We start from the raw sequence: 15,439 nt of genomic DNA on the forward strand, positions 1-15,439 counted from the left end.
TGGTTTCCCATGGCACTTGTAACCTCACTCAGCACATCACCTGACAAATAACCCACTAGCAACCCTGGGAAAGTGACCCACATGGAATAGTAGTGAGACATTCACGGTCAAATTCAAAGTCTATAATCTATTTTACAGTATCAATAATTTTCTAAAGAAGGTGTATGGCCCCACTTACATAAGTGCATCCTTATCTTCAATCGATTCAAACCAAAATATGTAATAACATGATCAAAATTTTGGGTTTTTACACGAATCTCCATGCATGTAGAACAAAATTCTCTAATGTTTTAACATACGACGTATCACCAATTACGTAACTAATAAGGGAAGCTTCCTAATATAGTTCTTTCTCTAGGAGGTCCTCCATCTCAATATTGAAATAGATTCTACTATCCTTTGAGCTCGGAGGTACACAGGCTAGTGTCTTACCTGTCTTAACCTCCCTATTACCCTCATACTCAACTTGTCTCACTGATGTTGATTTTCTAGATCCAGCATCATAAAATTAAAGCCACCTAGAAGCCATCTGTGTAGTAGTGGCATCACCACCAAATGTTTTCAGCTGGATTGATGATGTTCGATGTTGAATCCGTTCCCTTTCCCTCCACAATTGGATGGAATCAAGCTAGGTCAAAGCTTCCAAATAGAAGATTTTGCAACCAATAGCTCATCCCTTCCTCCACTGTTAATAATTATTTCTTCGATATTTAGGCCTTACCAAAATTTTCCCATTGTTGCATAGTAGAAAATGTAATCGCGTATTTTAGCAAACCTTGCTAAATATGCACCGAGAGCATTTTTAAATTCAAATCTCTCCACATAGTGCTTTTACACTTGTTTCCCAAAGGATATTTCAATATTGAAACTTTCTAGGTCTTTCAAATTTATTGGCAAGCTATTTTTAATAAAAGATGCATTGCTCAAACAGAGCTACTATAGCATACTCAATCAATATCATCTTTTTGGCAACTATATAATTTATATACTTTGTTGTAATGAATCTTTAGGTCATTTTCTTCCTATAGCAACCTCAAGTCAGTTTTGACATGCTTGCACTAATAAATCAGTCACCTAATCGTCCGTTTAGGTTGTATGCTCGTTTTCCTATTTTGGAGCTCTTAGAGATAGAAAGGTTGAGTTTGGCCAAAACTCCAAGAAAACATCCTTAGAATGGAATTATGATGCTTTCATCAGCTCTGAAATGGTTATTTTAGGCTAGAAGCATGTTTGGCTCGAGTCTTGAGGCTTTCAGTGTGAGTTTGATCCATTAGGATTTTTAGCCTTCAAGCTTTAGCTTAAGTTTGCATTTGGTCAACACTCTTGGTAAACATGCTAATATTCAAATTTTGCTAGTGCGGTTAGCTCTGAAATGTCGATTATAGTCTAGAATGACCTTTTTCCTATTTTTGAGGCTTCCGATCTCATTTTGAGCCTCTTTTTAGATTTTGTCTTAAAATGGTGCTTGAGTGTGAGACTCACTTTTACATCGAGATAACCTCGGATAGAAATTTTGATTTTGCCTTTGAGTCCATAACGTCAAATTTGGTAGTATAGCATATCTCGTTTGTGCGCACGGAGTTCCAAACGAATCTTGAGCACCCCATCGGGAGTTTTGGAATTGGCCAAAACTAACTATTGCAACAACTGCAAGTGCCAGTTATTTTCTTCATTGCTATCACGATGAAGCCTTCGCGATCACGGAGGAGCACTCAACTTAGCCATTGCGATCGTGAGGCCCCTGGCCTTGATCGCAAAGGTATACAAATGGGGGTTGACCAAGTTGGTCATCGCAATCATGAGGTTTGACCACCGCAATCAAGATGGTCATTTATTTTGGGTGTCGCAATCGCGACCCCAGCTCTCGTGTTTGTAATAGTCTACTGGGTAGTCTTTTATTTAAAGACCAACCTGTTTTAGTCTTCTTCTACAAAGTTCAAATTGCGATAACTAGAGCTGGGAGACTCCATTTTGGGTGATTCAAAGTCCAGTATGTTCGCAAAGTGCGTGGCTACATATTGGAATGCTCGATAAATATTGGGTACTCTCCGTTTGAGGTAATTTCCTTATTTTAGCTGATGCTCATGTTATTCCTTGTAGATTTCATGGTGAATAAATTGCATGGACTGATTCCTTCCATTTTAAGCATCGAATTGTGTCTCAAGATGGGATACAAATTCAGTAAGCTCAAATATACCTTTTCACATAGTTGATTTTAGGATTTCCAACACGGGTCCCACAATCTCATTCTAGATCGGATTTTGGGTCCATCTCTGAAAAATATAATTTTATTGTCATAAGGTCCATATTGATGAGTGATCAATATTTTTTGCTGTGGCGGAAATTGGAGGTGATTCGGAGGTGGAAAGTATCAATTTTGTGGATTTGGAGCCCGCATGATCGGCTTCGAGGTAGGCTACGGTCTCCCACTTTGACTCCCCTTTATTAGATATTATTTAGTATATATTTCATATGATTTAGGTATTTGCTGAGAATAGAATCCTCCTCTTATTCCATTTTCTTGGTTCCCGGTTGAGCCTTAGGCTAGAATAATCTTGTGAAATCCTTAGTTTAGGCGATGGGCCTCATTTATGGTATTGCCTTAGCATTATTAACCCTTTTAGGACTTATATTAATGGCCTTAGGCTAGGTTTTAGCCTTAGATGCTTTATTATGTGATGTATCACCCTTATAGCTAGGTGTAGATTACGTTAGGGATTGTTATGGATAGTGTACCCTTATGTTAGTGCATGTGACCTCAGTGGCTCATCGCAGCTCTAGGTATGGCTTAGTTGTGTTTGTTGGGAGATGAGATGAAATATTTTGGGGTAAGGCGTTTATCCTAGAGATATTTTCTCCCCCTATCTGATTTGAGTCATTTCCCGATTATCTCGCTCTATCTTTAACGGTAGGCTTGTGATGCCTTATTGTCTTTTGTCTATTGTTGGGCCCGAAGGTTTTATAATCCGTATTTTTGCACATTGAACTATTCATGAGCTAATGGACATAAATTTTAAGATTTTTAATTTCGAATTTTAAAGTGGCAAGATTTATTTGTAAATAATAAGTTATATGGATAATATATGTGAAGTTTAAGACAACTCAAGAAGGACCCTTGAGCCAAATCAAAGTGGAAGCCATCAAAAATATATTTTTTAAGTCACATTTTTGGGTGATTTGACTTCGAGAGGCCATAACCCCTTCAGCTTTTGGGAATTTCAGAAACTCTCAAAATGAAAGTTGTAGAAAATTGAATTAGCTTTCCAACCATAGGTCGTTCGTCTAGAGGTGATATTTCAATAAATAATTATGGACGTTTCAAGGTAGAAAGGTCAAGCTAGGTAGTGAGTTCGGCCCAACCCTATTCCAAATCGAGTTAGGCCCATTTTCCTTAACATTTAAGGGATATTTTCATCCTCCCTTCCTTATTTTCAGACCAAGAAATATCCAGAATATTTTAGAGAGAGAGGGAGAGAACTCTTAGGCTAAGAAAAGTCATTTTGACCAAAATCTGAGTCCCAAATTCTGAAGCTTGTGAAGAGAAAAGTGTTGTACGTCGCGTTATCTTCAATTTGAGCTAAAAATCAGCCAAGAAGTTTTAATGTGGTTTCTGCATACTTAGGGTAATATTAAATTCCCCTTTTTATTGTTAACAAGTTTATTTAAAGTTTTAACAGACTAGAACGGAGAAAATAGCGTTATAAACTCGTTTGTTGTTTTGTTGAGATTTATGGAATAAGAGGTTATTTTAGGTGGATTAAATGGATGGAATAGCTGAGTTATGATGTATAATAATTGTTTATATTATTTTTGATGTTGTTGATGAGTTGTTGTTCTTGAATTTGGAAGAATAAAGTGTATGAACATATTGTATATATTTTGGAGCGGTTTGGTATGATATTTGGGGTTGTTTTATAATGATGTTTTGGGGAATGTTTTGTGGTTGTTATGAACTTTTTATGGGATGGAATATCGGAGGATTGGCTATAGTTGTTGTTGTTGTTATACTATGGGTATATGGAAATAAAGAAGTGAATACAAGCATTGACATCTGAATGTATATTGGGTTGTTTTGGAAGTAACGTAAGGATGGATTTAATTCTATATTAATATGGAATTATTGGTATTATTGTTGTTGATATTTTAATTGGTGTTTGGCTCAATTGAAATTTCGAGGATTATTACGTTTGTAGGGGAAATGTTGCCCGAATTTTATTAAGTTTCATTTGTATTTGGATTAGTTAGTAAGTGATGTGAATATCTAACTGTGGACTATGTTATCTTAATTTTAGACCCATGAGAGTAATTCACGATCCTTATTTATTTTCTGATTTTAGAGCTCCTAATGTGATTGAGCTATTTCCCCTCGAGTTCTCTATACGTTGGATAGTTGCTGTGTACAAAAGTCCATATTCTTACAGGTTTTATCATAATTAGTGTCTTTAACTTACAATAGTTGATGCATTATCTGGTTCACATTACCTATACCCAGGTCCGCGATGCAGACTTGTCGTGGACCACACTGCCTCACAGATTAAGTTTAAGTTTTAATTTGGTCACTATATGTCAAAGGTCCGCGATGCAGACCTGTCGCGATCCATACTGCCTAGTGCTTAAATTCTTGATTTCGCTTAGGTTATTCCTAATGGTTAGGTCTGCGACGTGGACCTATCGTGGACTACACTGTCTTGTCCAATAAATTCCATACTTTAGGCATTCGAGTGTTAGTTATTTTACTTATTCTATTGAGTCTCAGATGATGATCTAATTGTATATGGTTGCTAATGATACCCTATTCATGCATATTGTTATTGTATTATTCACTTAGTCCCATAATGGGCCGGGTATGGTATACGTGTACATGACTTTATTCACCGAGTCCCTTACTAGAGGACCAGGTATGGTATATGATAATATGATATTATGATGATATGATTATGGCATCGAGTCCCATGACAAGCCGGGTACAATATACGTATACATAATTTTATTCACCGAGTCCCTTACTAGAGGGTTGGGTATGGTATATGTATATGACTATATGATGATATAATTATGAAACTGAGTCCCATAATAGGTCGGGTATGGTATATAATGATGATATGTATTATTTTATTTCATAAGACGTAGGTACAGTGATTTATTGATTATTATACTGGTCTCCTGAATCTCTATTTCAAATGTGATCTCCTTTATGGTATTTTATGTATTATATATCCAATACATATTCTGTACTGACCCCCTCTCTTCGGGGAGGGGAGAGGGGGGTTGTGTTTCAAGCTCGCAGATACAGATACTCATTTCAAGGATCCACTAGCTTAGGATTTCTACTCGGGTATTTTTGAGTACTCCATTGTATCGGAGCCTAGATTTTTGATATCGATCCTTTTGATGTATATATTTGTTTATCTTGGGGTATGATGGGGCACTATCCCATCAAATGCTACTGTTAATACCCTTAGAGGTTTGTAGACATACGTGTGGGTTATGTATAGATGTTGTTCGACTTGTTAGCATGACTTATTTTAGGATGTTATGTGTAGTGAAAGCCTTGTCGGCTCATGTTTTATGATATTTTGGTTGATTGTTATTCCTCAGGAGACAGATTACTTTGATACATATGAGTAATATTTTGAGATGACGTCCTATTTTCACAAAGCCTCCATGTGGTATCTAGTTTTAGTTGATGATGTCTAACAGATATGTATATGAGTATCCAGCTCGGGCACTAGTGGCCTACGAAGTTGGGTCGTGACAGAGGCAGTGTTCAAGGAGCGATTGAATCACAGATTAGTTCCTTCTCCTTGATAGTATGGTATGAATTAATGTTACTTTTCGGATTGTATATGCTTTGTTTGGATGCTAGTGATAACATACTTGCATTGATTGAGCATTTTTATATGTTTTATGGTACGATCCCAGTTCCTTAATGGAATTTTTCTACTATATTTTTTGAATGTTTTCTCATGCTTTTATTACTTTTAAATTGTTTTTAATGGGATTCATAATACCTAGATCCTTTGGACACTATTTTTTAAGGCTTATGAGGCATCAAGGACGGGCTTCTTTTTGTACTGACAGTTTTAGAGGCATCTAGGATACACTCAATTTTTATTGATATTTGGCGCAGCGTCTCCTTTTTTCTACATTAGCTGCATCTGGGATGCCTTTGGCCTATATTTGAATATATGGTGAGGCATCGCCCTTTTCTATATCAGCTTGGCTGATCACTCTCCGGTACCACTGCGGAGATGCTATATGTTTAAGTAAGACCTGGTTCGGTCCCAGGCAATGTATATGGACTTCCCGTATTTTCTATGGGCCTCTCTGGATGGTGCATTGCTAAACTGGATAAGGGAGTTGTATGGGTCCCACCTGACAGACTGAGGGTCAGGGTGGGTCTATACACTTATTTATTGATGATCTCGGAGAGCCACTGATGATGTTACTTGTTTTACTATAAACCTGCATTCATTAGAATCGCCTATCACCAGTATACTTGTTTGTTATTTGGTCCTCCAGTTTTATGGGGGTTGGGGGTATGTTTGTTGTTGTTTGTACCTTCCGAGGGTTTGGGCGTCTGGTCGGTTATTATTTGATTATACTTGTACTTATCTCTTATTGTATTTGTAGTTGGTTTGCAGGGTGTCTTAGTCTAGAGTTGTTTTTGGTATTTCCTTCTAGGTTTAGTTGGATTAGTTCTTAGGTGACTATGTGATTAGCAGTGGAAGTCAATACTTCAGTCTTGATTAGTTGACTCCCTTAGTTCCTTATTCTTGTTAATAGGTTATTGGCTTGCGCTTTCAGATGTGTTTCTTAACTCTGTACTTTTATCTATGTATCCTACCTCTTTACCTTATTTCATGTACTACCCTATGTTAGCTCTTGATTATTTACTTGTGTTGTATTTACCTAGTTATATGTTATCTATACTTGGTATTTGTTGAGCTCAGTCGGCCTATGCCTACTAAGTACCATTCGTTTGATACTCATACTACACTTCTATACCTGTAGATCAGAGTACAAGTTGTTTTCGGTGATTTAGTCTTGGTGCAGAGTAGCTTGCATTCAGAGATTGGGTGAGCTCCTGGCGTACGAAGTTGCCAATTTCCATCTATATTGAACTAGGACTGGTCTTTACTTGCTTTCGAAGACTGTTTGCACCTATTTTGTAAATGTAAAAACCTTGTACCCCTATTTTGATTTAGATGCTCGATTACTAACTAATGTCAGGTCTTGGGTGGTTCCTTGTGTATTATTTTTTTGTTCTCATAACTATTTATTTTTTTCTTTATTTGTTTATCTTCTTCTGGATAGCTCGTTGCCTCTAGTTCTGGGCTAAGGGTTAAGGGTTAGGCTTACCTGTTAATAGGGGTTAGCAGGTGCCATCATAACCTAAGAAATTGGATCATGACAAGTTGGTATCAAGGCCCTAGGTTGACCGGCATCGTTGGTATAAGGGCAATATCTAGAAGAGTCATGTGGATTGGTGCGGAGACGTCCATATCCTATCTTCAGGAGGCTATAGGGCATTTTTAGGAAATTCTTCTCATTAACTCCTTATAATGTGTTTTGCTTTGATTAACCTCTAAAAGTGATCCTTTGGAATCTATTCTCTTAGATGGATAGCACAAGGTTCTCGATAGACCCGATCGAAGCATCAGTAAGTTCTACCAGAGTTTCAATCGATGGTTCTCAAGCCAAAGATGGGTTCATGGTCCCCCAGCAGGGTTCATCATTAGTATTAAAGTACGTTATGGAATTTCTTAAGTGGGCTGGGAATAACCCCACATCATTTCCTATAGATCGGGATATGAGTTAGGAGTTCGTTAGGGGGTTGTCCTTGCCACTCTGTTTGGCATCACAGCACTTGATAGAGGTTGGGTCTACCCTTTCCCAAGTTTTTAGTCATGCAAGGACATAGAGAAGGCATGCCTTGAGGCTTACAAAGATAGTGGTAAAAAGCCTCGCTATCAGCATAGTGGTGATAATATCCCACTTCAGGGTGAGTATCAGTCCATTCAGGTTCCAAGAGGTTTTGAGGCAGGTCATGGAGCTCACAGCAGATAAAGTTCATGTCAGACTTGTCAGGGTGAGCACATTTAGCCTTCAAGTGCTCAGTTAGTGGTCGATCAGGATCTGTTCTATGCTCCTATAGGCTAGCTAGAGGCCAAGGGTCCAGGTATTAATTATATTTAGGTGAAATTATTGTTTTTTTATTCATTACCTATATTATGTGGTTTTGGGGTTTTAAAACCCATTCGTGCCTATTTGAATTGCTATTTGTCCCATGACTGTGATAGTAGCCTTACTTGGACTTATGTGTTTATGCTTCAGTGTTGTAGTTGATTTATTTTAGTAGTGAATCGATTAGGTCAAGTTTTTGTGTTGAGTAGTGGTGGTTGAGAAATGCCCCATGCCTTTGCCTTGGTTCTTTGATATGAGTTTGTAGCGAGCTAGTTAGCTGTTACTTTTGTCTCCCTTTTTGGTTGATGTTGTTGTGGTGTTGGTGGATCTAGTTGGATTAAAAGGTCACCTTAGTTACATGTTGTCCTATTGGGATAGTGGTTGAATGGCTTTTCTTACCATTGTGCTCAGCTAGCTCTGATTTGATTAGTATTCCCTTTCTGACATATGGGTTTTCTTGGCTTAGACGTCTATCTTCGTTGCTTGGCATTATTTGGTTCGTATTTCAAAGGTTGGTTATTGAAGCAGTATGTGAATGGAGTTGTAGCATCTTTGGAGTTTTTTGAGTCCCACTTATCGATCCTTCTCTCTATTTTATTAGTATTTTCATCCCTAAGGCTGTGAAGTTGAGGGTTGCTTCCTTTTTAAATACCTGGTTGGTCCTTTTATGGCATTCTTGGTGTTTGGGTTCAGTGGTAGTTGGAAGATTATGGTTGTTGGAGTTGTGAGAAAGGTGGGACAGCATGTTGGGGTATTGTAGTAATCTTAGTTGTTCATCTCTTCCCTTCTGCCTTAGTCTTATTCCCGAATGCAAAGTGGTGGTCTGTTCGTTCAGTCTTTTGAAATCATCTCTTTTGAGGGTGAAGACTATGGCTAATTGGGAGTTTGGGTAGTGTGATCTCCCATTGTGCTTTTTTACTGTTGTTATTAGTTCTCTACAATTGTGTTGGTAGCTCTCGAGGCTTTGTTTGTTAGTTAGAGTTGGAGCAGTGGTGTTCGTTGTTGGCTTCAAATATAGCTTAAGTTGGAGGATGGGAAGTTGGTTAGAAATTTCATCTACTGTATGGGGCCAAAGTAGTTCATGTAATCTATGACTTTGAATTTGTTTGGGATGTGGGGTTCGCTCTTAACATATTTGCTAGATTACTGTGCTTTTGAGTAGGAGTTGGTGCCCTTGGACTATTACCAATCGGTTGTCCATGTTTGTACGCCACCTACTAGCTTGGTTTTCCTTAGGCTATGATAGTTAGATCAAGTTGGTTCTTGCAAAGTAGTTGTGGGCATAAGGTACCAGCTTTGCGGAAGTTCCTACGATAGAAGTAAATCACTTGGGCTGGGCTCAGTGCGACTTTGTCATTCTCGGGATAATCATCCTTTGGAGTGAGTGTTCAGTTTTAGAAGGTGAGTTTCATCTTGGATTGTTCATTTTTGAAGTCGAGATTGGAATTTTGGGCTTTGCCCTAAGTTGCTTCCCTTGTTTGGGTTTTTGAAATAGGAATGGTAGAATGCCCTTGATGTCTAGAAAAAAGTGGATTTGGAAGCTTAAGGCAAGTATTCTGAATTATGAGTTGAGTTGCATCTGTTAAGATCTTGTGCTTCTTATTTTGGTGGTTTTGGTGTAGTTTGGGTTTTCCTCGGATGAATCTGGTGTTTTTTGTCAAGTTCGGATTAATTGAGAGAGAGTTGGAGCCCAAAAAAGAATTGGAGTTTTTGGAGTTGGAAGTGAATTTGAGGATTTTCCTCTCAGTATGTGTTCTATGAAGGCATTTTTTGACCCAAGAGGGTGTTCGAGGGTCTGGCAGAGCGTGCAAGCTCGGTACCCTCATCTTTTCATGTTATCAGGTTGTAACTATACTTCTACTTTCATGGATAAAAGTTCTTTTAGTAGTGGATGTTGTAATTACCCTCTAGGTCATTTCTTTTGTTTTCTGATCTTTTCAGTGTTTAGAGCTTTTCTGTAGTGACCCCAAGTCATTTCTAACTTGCTCACACTAACAGTTCAGTCTTTGATCATTCATTTAGGTTGTATGCCCATTTCTCTCTTTTGGAGCTCTTGGAATTTGAACAGTAGACTTTAGTCAAAACTCTAGAAAAACGACATTAGAATGGAATTATGATGGTTCCATCAGCTCCGAAATGGTCATTTCAGGCTAGTGGCATGTTTGGTCTAGAACGACCTTTATTATAGTTTTTGAGGCTTTCGATCTCATTCCGAGCCTCCTTGTGGATTTTTACTTAAAATGACGCTTGGGTGTAGGACCCACTTTTTGTCGAGATAATATGGAAATTTTGACTGAGCCTTTGTGCTCGAAACGTCGAATTTGGTGGGGTAGCATATCTCTTTGCACGCACGGGGTTTTGAACAAATCTCAAGCACCCTGTCGGGAGTTTTGGAATTGGACAATACCTACAATTGTAGAAACTGGTGGTTCTAGTGCTTTTCTTCATCGTAATGGCAATGAAGCCTCCGCAATCGCGGAGGAGCACTCAGGTTAGCCATCGCAATTGGGAGGCCCCTGGTCGCGATCACGAAGGGCTTATAGTGGGGGTTGACCAAGTTGGTCATCGTGATTGTGAGGTTTGACCACCCTGATCACGATGGTAATTTATCTTGGATGTGGCAATTGCGACCCCACTCCCGCGTTCACGATAGTCTCCTGGGTTGTCTTTTATTTAAAGACCAACCCGTTTTAATCTTCTTCTCCAAAGTTCAAATTGCGATAACTAGAGCTAGGAGACTCCTTTTTTGGTGATTCAAAGTTCATCATGTTCGGTAAGTTCTTGGATATATATTGAAATGATCGAGAATTGTTGGATACTCTCAGTTTGAGGTAATTTCCATGTTTTAGCTATTGTCCATGTTATTCCCCTTAGCTTTCATGGTGAATAAATTGCATGGGCTTATTCCTTCTGTTTTGAGCATCGAATTGTATCCCATTTTAGGACACAAATTCAATAAGCTTAAATGAACCTTTTTATGGAGTCAAGTTTGGGATTCCCAGTGCAGGTCCCACAATCTCATTTTAGACTCGATTTTGAGTCCGTCTTTGAAAATGCAATTTTGGTCTAAAAATGTCTGTGTTGATGAGGTAATCAATATTTTGTTAATGTGGTATCAATTGGAGGTGATTCGGAAATGGAAAGCATCAATTAGGTGGATTCAAAGCGCGTGTGATCGGCTTCAAGTAGGCTATGGTCTCCCACTTTGACTGAACTTTATTAGATATTATTTAGTATATATTTCATACGATTTAGGTTTGTATTTGTAGAGATTAGAGTCCGTCTCCTCCTATTCCATTTTCTTGATTCTCTATTGAGCCTTAGGCTAAAATAATCCCTTGAAATCCTTAGTTTTGGCTATGGGCCTCGTTTGTTATTGCCTTAGCATTATTATCCATTTTAGGACTTATATTGATGGCCTTAGGCTAAGTTTGAGATTTAGATGCTTTATCATGTGATGTGTCACCCTTATAGCTAGGTGTAGCTTCCAGTAGGGCTTGTTTAGATAGTGTACTCTTATGCTAGTTCGTGAGACCTCAGTGGCTCGCCACAGCTGTAGGTATGGCTTAGTTGTGTTTGTTGGGAGCTGAGATGAAACATTTTGGGGTAAGGCGTTTATCCTAGAGATATTTTCTCCCCCTATCTGATTTGAGTCATTTCTTTATTACCTCGCTCTATGTTTAGCGGTAGGCTTGTGATGCCTTATTATTTTTGTCTATTGTTGGGCCTAAGGTCATACTAAAAGAGAGATTGGATCCTAGGTTAGTTCATTCGCCTTGATAGTGTAGTATGAATTGATGTTACTTTTTGGATTGTGTATGTCTTATTTGGATGTTGGTGATAGAATGCTTACATTGACTGAGCATTATCACATGTTTTGTAGTATGATCTCGGTTCCTTCATGGACTTTTGCCACTATTTTTTTGAAGGTTTTCTCACACTTTTACTACTTTTAAACTGGTTTTAATGGGAGTCGTACCATCTAGATCATTTGGATAATGGTTTTGAGACTTTTGAGGCATCAAGGAGGTACTCCTTTTATACTGATAGTTTTAGAGACATCGAGAATGCGCTCATTTTTTATTGATATTCGGCACAGCGTTGCCCTTTTTCTACTTTGGCTGCATCTAGGATACCATTAGCTTATATTTGACTATCCGATGCGGCGTCTCCCTTTTCTACATCGGTTTGGCTGCTCACTCTCTAGTGCCACTATGGAGATGCTCTATGTTTATGTAAGACCTAGTTTGGTCCCATACAGTGTATACGGACTTCCCGCAACCCCTATGGGCCTCTCTGGCTGGTGCACCACTAAACTGGATGAGGGAGTTGCATGGTCCCACTTGGCAGGCCGAGGGCCGGGTAGGTCTATACACTTGCTTATTGATGAAATCTGAGAACCCCGAAGATCTTATTAGTTTTACTACAAACTTGCATTCATTAGCATTGCCTATCACCAATATACTTGTTTGTTGTTTGGTCGCCTAATTTTATGGGGGTCAGGAGTATGTTTTTCCTTATTTGTACCTTCCGGGGGTATGGGAGTCCTATCGGTGATTATTTGATTATACTTGTACTTATCTTTTGTTGCATTTGTAGTTGGTCTACAGAGTGTCTTAGTCTGGAGTTGTTGTTGCTATTTCCTGCTAGGTTCAGTTAGATTAGTTCTTAGGTGAATATGTGATTAGCAGTGGTAGTCAATACTTCGGTCTTTATTAGTTGACTCCCTTAGTGCCTTCTTATTAAAAGTAGGTTATTGGTTTGCGCTTTCAGGTGTGTTTCTTGACTCTGTTATTTTATCTATGTATCTTACCTCTTTGCCTTATTTCCTGTACTACCTTGTGTTAGCTTCTGATTATTTACTTGTGTTGTATTTATCTGGTTATATGTTATCTATACTTACTTTATTTGTGGAGCTCATTCGATCTATGCCTACTGATTATCATTAGTTCGGTACTCATACTACACTTCTGCACCCTACACATCATAATACAAGTTGTTGCCGGTGATTTGATCTTGGTGTGGAGCAGCCCACATTCGGTGATTGGGTGAGCTCCTAGAGTCTGGAGTTGTCGATTTCCATCTATGTTTGACTAGGACTAGTATTTACTTGATTTCGAAGACTGTCTGCACTTATTTGGTAACTATAAAAGCCTTGTACTGCTATTTTTATTTAGATGCTCGATTATTGATTGATGTCAGGTCTTGGAGTAGTTCCTTGTGTATTATTTCTATTGTTCACATTATTATTTACTTTCCACTTTATTTATTCATCTTCCACTTGAAGCCGGTTGGCTCTGGTTTCGGGCTAAGGGTTAAGGGCTAGGCTTACTTAGTGGTGGGTGTTAACAGGTGCCATCAAGACCTGAGAAATTGGATCGTGACATTTGTAGATTCAGGGAGTGTTGTGCAACATATTAACAAGAGGTATATTAATATTTTACCTTCTTCAATAAATCAAAGAATTAGAGAATGTATCTCTTCTTTCTGCTTGTTTAGCCTTTCTGGAAAATAAATGAGGTCAGACTACTTCACAACTTTCTATGTTGTCACCTTAGTGCTATTAAACCACTTCCACTGTCTCTGGCACTTTCTCACCCAAATCTTTACCACTTCTTTTTCATTACTACATTAACCCATTTCAGATTGGGATCTATATTGTTAGGTACACCTATAAAGGGTCTTGTATTATGTGCTCTAACAATGTGAATCATTTGATTTTTCACAGTAGTTGATGATTTTTTCTACTCATCTACTAGATTCTTTAGCATCTCTTTGATCCCATCTAGTTGGCTTTGAATTTAGTTGTTCTGATTTTGTTTATAGTCTTGTTGTTGACCCTATAGTACATATTGGTTATGGATCTACTTTCCTCCCCAAGATAAATTTTGGTGGTTCCTCTCATTTGGGTTATAGGCATTCTTGAAATTCAAATTTCCAGTGCCTCTATCTATATTGCCAACAATATATATGGAATTTGGGTCATCTCCAAAGACATTTGTTCTATGATCATCTCCAAGGACCTCATCAAAGAATGGACTTGATGAATCGGTTAACCTAAGATTACACGTGTACGTGACCCATAAAAAAATTGTTCAACTGACTACTGTTGTTGTTTAAGATTGTGATATTTGTCTGTATACTAGTTAGACCATCAATCTAAAGAATCCTAGTTTGTTTTCTTTACTGCATCTCTATTGGACTCACTAGTCCACTTTGGATTAATAGCTGCTAATTTGTTCAAAAGGAGAACCATCTCATAATATATATTCTATAGTACTTGTCCACCTGCAGACGAATCTAGAAATAGTTTAGAGTGAATATCAAATTTTTTAATAATCAAATGTACTTTCACCTCTGGGTCTAATGATGATGGGGACAACTTAGCTATAACATTTTAAACCTCTCTTATACTTGACGCAAGCCTTCACCTTCCTTCTAATTGAATTCTAATATCTAACTTCTCAATTTAGCCGTCTTTCCAAATGTAAAGCACCCTACAATAAATTTATTTGCTAAAATATCCCATGAAGTGATAGAGTTAGAAAGTAAAGCTTTTAGCCACCAATTGGCTTCCCCTAATTGAGAGAATGAAAATAGGATAAGTCTCACATAGTCCGATGAAATGCCCTAAGTATTATACATATGTGCAATCTAAAAGAAATTTTGGAGATGATCCAGCATGTCCTCATGTGGTAAATTTGTAAATTGACCACTTGAGTTCAAAGGTTTTTTCACTTTATTCTAATTCAACTCCCATCTTTAAGTAATGTCAAGTATCACAATACTGGAGTTTGTGTTTCCTAATAGTAGGGCTATCACTTCACGCATTGTTACCATGGCTGGTGGTTGAGATGCCATTGTTGTCGATAGTTGGTTTGCTTTTTTTCAACAAGGCTTGTTCCCTTAACCTCTTATGAAGGAACCTTTCTTGTTCTGGTTTTAATGGAGCTAGGTTTTCTTCAACTTTGGTGGGGATGCCTCATTGTCAAAGTTTAGCATAAAGTTGTCATTTGCAATCATAATAATTATAAAATAAAGTCATTAACACTTGTAAAAACAAAAATAACAGAAAAATATCAAACTTATCAATACTTTAAATTCTGGCAATGGCGCAAAAAATATGATGTCTCCAAAAAACACATGTAAGTGTATGTAGTCATCAAGTAATAAAGTTATTGCAAGCAATCAGATGTGAAATACTATATGGACTTAGTTCTCAAAAGCAGTTGATTTAATCAGTTATAATTCT

The 15,439-nt window shown here is 37.9% G+C and overlaps 1 non-coding gene across 1 annotated transcript; it reads left to right on the forward strand.

Moving 5' to 3' along the window:
• The first annotated feature begins 14,551 nt into the window (after positions 1-14,551).
• On the forward strand, positions 14,552-14,658 carry LOC129888134 (small nucleolar RNA R71). The gene has a single exon (XR_008766561.1). It is a non-coding gene; the product is annotated as a small nucleolar RNA R71 (small nucleolar RNA).
• Positions 14,659-15,439: the final 781 nt, after the last annotated feature.

The sequence above is a fragment of the Solanum dulcamara genome, chromosome 4 (assembly GCF_947179165.1).
Source record: "Solanum dulcamara chromosome 4, daSolDulc1.2, whole genome shotgun sequence".
Classification (NCBI taxonomy): domain Eukaryota; kingdom Viridiplantae; phylum Streptophyta; class Magnoliopsida; order Solanales; family Solanaceae; genus Solanum; species Solanum dulcamara.